Below are 9,273 nucleotides of genomic sequence, written 5' to 3' on the forward strand. Positions count from 1 at the left end.
CTCACATCCTTCATTCCACACAAATTCACAACTATATGCTATTATTCTTTTGCATAGCTACATCTGTAAAAAAATTTTAAAGGTGAAGCAACCTGAAATTAATTTCGTGTTTGCAAAATAAACTCATTTGAGTAGTCTTGTTCTCCCACTATTGTTGAATAATTCTTTCTTTTTATGGAATGATTGAAATATATTTTAATGTTATAATTTGTAATGTGTGTATGGAAGTGCCCAATGGTGATTTCTACGCAAACCTGCAAAATTATCTTCTTCCACACCAAATAATTTGAACTCTATATTTTTTCTCAGAAGATGTACTAAAATGCATAGCTTTGTTTGGATGTCGAGAGTAACTGCACAAACATCACCCAGCTAACATATTCATCTTTCTAACATATTATGTCTTGCAATCATTATAATGATAACAAGCAACATACAAACTATTGAAAGAATCTTTTGCATTCCCAATGCAAAAACCTTCTATTCACACTTAGAATCCAAGAATGAATTAATTCTAAGTAATATTATTAATATATATTCAGTAAATCCATACACAATCACATTATCGCAACTATTATTGCTAGTTACAAAGATATTGATAATGTTGTACCTATCACTATTATAAAATAATCTTTTCAATAATTATTCTGTGAATTCAAGTATATACATTGGTTTCAAAACAATGGTGTTTAGAATTCAATGTAGTCATCCTTGATTGGATAAGAAGCTGTGAGTTTCAGTTGGGAGTGTTGTTGGTATTCCTCCTACTAGTGTATTTGGTGCTACCGATGAGTAGCTTGTATTTACGTGTGACTAGTGAGAGAAGTTATTCATAGATGGAGCACCTGTGGAGAAAGTACATTTAATGAGTTAGAGATTAGGCTGGAGACCAAATGGAGCTTACGTAGATGGACCTGTTTTCGTTCCTTGGATCACAGATTGAACCTATTTCCTACACTATTTCTCAACTAAATAGTTTGAGACTCATTTCTATTATGTTGCACTTATATGAACGTGAAAAATCGATATGGATGGTCATTTTTCTTGAATTGTCACTTGAGGAGTAGTATTTTGTTTTAGCTTTCAAAAAATGTTCATAGAAAATGATTTTGTTGCAATGTAATGATGCCAAAATCTTTCGACATTTTGAAACATTTATTAAGTTGTTAACGATACTGTAATATTTCCTTCTTTTTTGGTAGCATATGTTGATATTTTGTTTCATTTACAAATGCTTCCAACATTGTCAATTGTTCTTAAAAGAAATGCTAAAATGCACAAATAAATTCATAAATATAAAGATATTTGTGTATGCCACATTTGCAAACTTCCATAAACACACATAAATTACATTATTACTTATAGTTACAATGTTTAGTTTCAAAATTGCTAATGTCGAAACCATTTGGAATAGTAACCTTTTGCAATCTGATTTTGAGTCTCATGCTTTTTGATACTAGAGCTTCATTTTGAAAGGATTTCATTATGACCTTTACAGAATGCAATTATTATTACTAATATGAAGATATTAGTTGGTTTAATATTGGATAATATGAGTACAATTGACGAATACATAATCACCTAATCTAGAATTAGAAAATAGAGAAACAAACTTACATAGCGAATGTTCTAAATATGTGTTAGTTCAATGAATAAATGGAAAAACGACTTGCATTTATTTGCAAGAGAGCTCTAGTTAATCAAAATAGAACGTGATCTAGGGTTTTCATAAAATAGTATCTTTGTATCGATTTCTAAAGCATGCAAAATGTGTCAATCATCAAACATAATCGTATCAATTGGACTATTTCAAATTCTCATTTAAAATTGTCATTTATGTAAAATGGATATGATTTAATGTAACCAACTTGACATTAGTATTTTCTAATTAAAGATCAGGAAAATCAGTACTAGCAAAATTGATGACGATCACTAGTTGATGAATACCATTAAAATTGATAGTAGTTAAATGTCATTTCACATCTTAGATTTCAATTTGTGACTTAATCTGTAATGATGCTAGGTACTTTGCATAGGGCGGTGGGGATGAAAAAAATCCTGAGGTAATACAATTACCCTTCCTTGTATGAAGCCTTTATTGTGCAGATGAGAGAGGATGTGCAAGATAGTGTAGACTCTTTGAATAGGAAATGATGATATGACATTGATATTGCTATGTTACTCGTCCCGCTCTAGCCAATTATGGAAGAATTAACATAGTTGCAGGTCCTTTGCAAAAGCAAGGGTGCAATGGATGGGGTTGAAAGTAGACCTTTAACCATGTGGAGGATGGAATGATTTTAGACCTTAGATATAAATTCCTTCGGTCCATCAAATAAATTTGTTAATTTTCATCTTTTATATTTTAAATGTAAGAGAACTGACAAATTTGCAATTTTTGGGAAAGCCTACATGGAAATATTCAAACCAAAATTGAGATTTTTTATATGTGTTTATCGAATAATAAGTGCATTAGTAATTTTACATTCGTCAGTTGAATTCGTACTATGTAATATTAAATAATTTTTTTTTTCAAATTGTGCGATGAAGAAATGTTTTGTGTTAAAAAAATATGCAAAAAATAGTAGAGATGTGTCAATTAGGTACCAATTTGTATCATGAAATGTTTAGTCTATGTGTGCATCCAATACGGATTAAGTATAAACGATTAAATTATGGGGGGGCTGACATTATTATAGAGCACTCTATGAAAAGTATTTAATAATAATGAAGAACACAAATCATATTCTTGCAAAGTTTTACAAAAAAATGATTTAACAAAATTGTAGATAAATGGTAAACAAATCCAGACTTAGAACATAGTAGTCACTATTTATGCCTGAAAGGTCTTTAACAATAACGAAAATGGTTATAGTAACAAGAATTGCATCCATATTCAAATTCTAATTACCATAGCTATGACTAAAATAAACATCAACGATGAAACAAATTTCTGGCAATCAAAAGAGGTAATTGAATATTCATTTTCATTTTGATCAACAAAAGATCAATAATATTCAAATTATTCATAGTATTGGTAAACGATGTTATAATTTTCACAAAGAAATATTTTTTTAATAGTAAGGTATACAATTGGAGTAAAAATAACACTGTATAGCTCCTCATTATAGCTTTTCTATCCATAGCAAGATTTTTTCTTATATCCTAGTTCACTAGCATACTCACGATGGCCATTTCAGTTTTTTGACTTTGTAACGTTATGCACTTGCATTTGAGAAAAATATAAACAATTTACATGTATAAAATGATAATATAACTCTTAAAAAAATTTATCTGGAAAAATAAATCCATGTGCAAATGAAATCCCATATGTAAACCACCTTAGAAATTTTGGGTATAAAAAATAATGCTCGATCACTAAAGTGTTTATCAAAATATTTATACCTAGCCACAAAAGTAAATGAATTGGACTTCTGTGAACCATCGTATGAAAAACTTCGTTTGCAATGAAAAGAAAAAGATTGCATCCATAGACTAATGACATATATAAAAACCTTAACATTTAATCACTAGTAAACAAAAAAATGAGTATTCCAAGATTTAAGAAAACTTACATTATGTAGAAGTATATGTGTTGTATGTTTATATGTTAATTTTTTTTGAGTTTCTAGCTCTCTGAAGCAACTTATTTAACTATTTCTTGTATACAGTATTTCATAGGAGTAGTTGTTATTTCAAGTTTGATACATTTACTGAATATATCCTTCACAATTTCCTTGGACTCTCCTTGCAATTCTAGAACTAAAGAAAAGTTCTATTTATTAACATTAACAAAGCTAATTAATCTTTCCCTATTTTCCTATGTATTAAAATAAGCTAGGATTTTGTTTCCTTTGCCTGTTTCATCTTATCCAATCCAATTGTTAATTTCTGTCTTGGAATTAATCTAGAGTTGCATGTGATACGTGGACTATTCAACTTATGCACAATTTGCATGGCCTTCACATATGCATTTTCTGTTCGATTCTCTATGTTTTCATCTTTAGAAATAATGTTCTCCATTCTTTAAATTCTTTGAGACCATGCAACTTTGGGTTGCATTGTTCGATTAGCATTTAGTAGTTCATGTCATTTTTTCTTTGCAATAGAAAATAAATCAAGCCTCTGGCTGAAAGAAAATAAGTCATTGGGCATGAAATACATGTCTCCTTCGAGATCACATTGAATTCACTAAGCAAATGACTTAGTCCATTTTACCAAATGCTCGAGATAAAAACCTACATTCCATGCATTTTCAATTATTTGCAATCATTCACATATATTGTTGGTAATATATGTGCTCACCACATTAAGGAGATTGATAGATTTAGTAAATCTATATGATGTGTCGTGAGTAGAAATTTTCAACAGTGTTGTCTTTATTTCCAATGGAGTCATCAACAAAGGAACCATATTTAGAGCACTTTCTATGTCCTTTATTCTTCTTTTTATTCTGAAGTTTTTTTCGTCTTGTTCACTAAATGACTATGTAAGCACATCACCAGTAACTTGATACATGTTCATGACTGATGTGGTTACAACTCCATAGAGATTATCATGCATTTCTATTTGGTCTAATTTTTTTTGCTGTGAAGCTTTACTTTCTCAATCTTCATTTTTTTACTTCCGCTACCATACTTTGTATTTTGCAATGTGACAGAACTGTCATAAAAAATAATAGATTGCTCGATAATTTGCACCAATATTTTCTTATGTTCTACAAAAAGAACACTAACCCAAATTGGTAGCATAATGTTGTCAACTTCTAATTTTATATCTTCTTCAACACCTCTTATTTTCATAGGACTTCTAGAATTGGTTGAGTCACTTGTATACATTTCTTTTGAAATACAACTGCAATGAAACTCTTTGTCCTTCCCAGTAGTTGAAAATTCATTGTGAATGAGTTCCATATTTGTAGTATCTTTTGTCGTATTTTCACTTGAGGATGAACTCACATCAATATCATTTATGTAGCGTACAAATTTCTTGATTCTTCAGTGATCTTTTTAGCATCTATGATTAGCCCTTGATTTCCATGGTTATCGTTCAGGCAAGGTACATATTTTCTATAGAAGTACTAATACTTGATTATCCAATGATTTGATTAGCATCTATGAGCATCACGTCAATTTTTGTTAATGCATCTTGACATTCTTCACTCTGCTCTCTAATTTTTGGAAACAAGTTTTCATATCTTGTTGTTTCCAAGTGCACATCAAATAGACCCTCCTCATCAAAGGATTTAATTGATTTAACTTCACTTAAGTTAAAAGGATACAAAGTATCTACAAGCTTTGTAACATGATACACAATTTTCAATGTCATTTCTCCAATAGTGAACAGAAAAGAAATGAATTCGTGTTTTTTTCTTAGAAATATATTTAGTGAGTCAATCTATTGCCTACAAACTTCAGCAACAAAATACCTATCGATAACAAATTTCAACAATATGAATGGCTTACCTTGAAATCCATAAATTCGAATTAGCGTATTACTTTCTCTTTCTTCATGCATACCTTTTCTACATAAGAAAACTTGTGCCTGTGTAAATATTCAATGAGGTTGTTGTCGAGTTGTCATGTAATTGACTTGTTTTACAAAAACATCTTGAATTAGATAAATGTTTTAAGAAGTATTATGCTTCCATAGTATAGGATACCATATTTGCAATGGTTCTTGATTCACATTGAATTTAGGATTATGTGGAAAACTATGAAAGCCATTGCTAGAAGTCAAAGCTACTATGAGATATGCCAGCATGAAGATCCTATTTGTCTTTGATAAATTGGCTAACTGAGAAGCTAATTCATTACAAATTGTATTACCTAGTCGAATACACAATCCTTTTTGTATGTGTGACAAAGTAGAATTGAAATGAAAATGAATATTCAATAATCACTTTTGATTGTTAGAGATTTGTTTCATAATGCATAGGGAATACACCCTCATTCTCTTGCACTTTCTCCTTTCTCCTCATAGTAAAATCTTCGCACAAGGAAATCCTTCCGCAGGTAAGCTCTACACATTGAAACATAATAATAATTATTTAGAAATAATAGTTTAACATTATTTCCGTTCCTACCAAATAATGTTTCCTATGCACACCATGTTCTCCTACACATACCCCATCCTTTGCATAGTCAAAGCTCCACACAATGAAACATAATAATATTCATATGCACATCCTTCAATCCAATAAGAGTAATAGCTCTATAAAATGATAGCTCTATGAAACTACTCTCGTTAGAGGTAGAGGAAGTGATTATGTCGTCAATGCGCGATATAGTTCCCTCTTTGCACACTAAAACATAATTATAATACAAAATTGATACTAATTTTCCTATGCACACTTGGTTCTCTTGAAAATACCCCGTCCTAATTTTGTCCCCACTGAATAAACTTCCTAAAAGAACCCCCATTCTCCTACACATACCCTGTCCTCTGCACAGTAAAATATCAACACAATGAAACATAATAATATTACTTATTATGTCCTCCCACACATGCCCTATCCTTCACAAGGATTCATAGCCTCTATAAAATTTGAGCTTTACGAAACTACTATCTCGCACATAATCCTTCCTCCACATAGTAAAAGCCATGCATAAGGAAAAATTTTAACATTAATTTTGTCCCTTCTGAATAAATTTCCCTATGCACCCACGTTCTTTCGCACATACCCCACCTTGATCTTAGTAAAATATCTACAAAGTGAAACATAATAATATTAATTTGAAAAGTGTTCATGGTTAAATTAATTAAAGTTCCCTCTGCATCCCTATTCTCTTGCATGTACCCCATCCTCCACAAATATTCATAACTTTATAAAATCATATCTCTTGCAGATATGTTCAATGAAATAACACACTTTCAGAGGACTCATGAAAATCACAACTCTACACAAGCATATTAACATTAATAGTTTAACATTAATTTAACTATGCACCCCTATTCTCCCGCAAATACCCCCATTCTCTCACACATAATCTATCCTCCACACAGTAAAAGATCCACACAATAAAACATAATAATATTAATTATAATGTTCTTCCCACACATACCCCCATACTTTGCATAGTAAAAGCACTACAGAATGAAACATAATAATATTAATTCAATATTTGTTCAAAGGTAAATTAATTAAAGCTTTGTCTGCATCCTTGTTCACGCAAGAAAAGCTCCATACAGTCCTTTAAATGCAAAGCTTTCCTTTACTAAACTTTCCAATTTATGAAATTTTATAACAAGTTATGTTACCATGCCTATTCATGGCACTCAAAGTAGAAACGAGTTTAATTAGTAAAAATATGATTAATTTCATGAATTTAATAAACCTTTAAAGCTATAGTTTCAATAATTCTATTACCAGTACAATATACGATGTGGAAATTTATAAAAGTATTAGTCATCCACAAAAAGAAATATGAATTGAAGATTTTTTCAGCCCTCCTCCCCCTCGCCTATGTAAAGTATGCAACTACATCAATTTTGGCATCATTGGGCACATTGATACCATAATAATGTTAGTGTATGTGTTAGTGTGTCTGTGTTAGTGTCAGCACACTCATTGATGGAATGACTGCTTAGAAAATTAATTTTTATTTTTAAATGAAGACACTGACCAATAAAAAAAATAAAACGCTCTTTACTAGGGGAATTATGTCCCATCCTAGGTTGCTGAGCCAATTCAAAATTACAAATAAGATTTCTAGAAAATTAGACAATTATTTTTTAATTTACAGAAAATAAAAAATGTTCAACATTTTCCTGAAATTTTGGTTAAAATTGGAAAAATATAGCAAAATAATGCAAAATCAATGCACTTTGACTGCAAGGTGAATGCTATAGTCCTTAGCGAGTCAAGTACTAACAATAAATTAAAAAAAAAACTTGCAATATGCTCAAAACCATTACAATACCATACTTATTAATAATTCAATTTCATTGAGCTGAGAGATTCATTCTACAACCTAGTATGATGTGTAAGGATGTACTTTCGTCATCAAAGTTGAAATTTTGCTCATGTCGGCCAAAATATATATATTTTTTTAAATTTAAGAATTTTAAAAATTAAATAACTATACAAAACATTTAAATAATGTGGGTTCAAAAAAAATTGTGCGTGAAGAAATTGGATCCCTCTCGGTTCATGTAAGATCCGTATTTAAGATGACTCTATGTTGGTTTACCCCATTTGAACGTATTGGATCCCTCTCGGCTCATGTTAGATCCGTATTTAAGATGGATCTATGCTAGTTTACCACATTTGAACGTATTGGATCTCTCTCGGCTCATGTTAGATCCGTATTTAAAATGGATCTATACCAGTTTACCTAATTTGAACATACCTGCAGAGAAAAACAATTATTTATCCCATCTTCCTCACATCTCCCTCACATCATCAAAGGAAAACAATTATTTGTCCCATCTCACATCTCCCTCACATCATCAAGGGAAAACAATTATTTGTCCCATCTCCATGGCATCATTAGAAGAATAAAGAAATAATGTTAAACTCAAAAACTAATCTTCAATTTTTCATTTTTTCCCTCTATAATTTGAATTATGATAAAGTTACTCCATAATTAATTTTCAGTTTGGTTTCCATTTTTTTTTTCAATATTACTCTTTTTCTCCATTCTCCATCCATGCCTATATCCTTAGTCGGTCATATTTTACAGAGAAAATGGTTCTAAGTTTTATTTTATATTAAACATGTGCAAATTCATCTCAAGGTAAAAATCGTTTCCTTAATATGGAACATTTAGAACCTGTCACTTTTCTATTTAAAGTTGTCTTTGAATGTCACTACAGATATTAGCATCCTCTTATGTTGCAAGTAGAGTTCATGGACACGGCTAAAAATGCAAGCATCTTTCTCTCAACAATATCACGCGCAAAAACCTTTTATATACGTACTATACCTTTTATGTACGTAGTATGAATACCTTGAGTAGGATGGTGTTGGCCAAAATGAATACCAAGGTTTTAAGCTTACTGACCCTCCCCAAATGGGAAGCCTAAGGGAAAACAACTGCAATCATAGTACACCATGTAATTGTTTTTATATGTGATTTAAATGAATAAATTCATGGGTTCTAAATTTATGTGGTGACGTAGTTTTAATATTTACGGAGTACTTTATTTTTTCAGCCATTTTTTTTTCTTAAATTTATTAATAATATTTTGTGACATTATAATTTTTTTGTACTTTAAAATGCAATTTTTTTAATATATAAATAATTCAATACTCTGAAAAAAAACTTGAAC

This window comes from Pinus tabuliformis, chromosome 8, assembly GCF_031772625.1.
Source record: "Pinus tabuliformis cultivar Carrire ecotype Pingquan chromosome 8, CPIR1, whole genome shotgun sequence".
NCBI lineage: Eukaryota > Viridiplantae > Streptophyta > Pinopsida > Pinales > Pinaceae > Pinus > Pinus tabuliformis.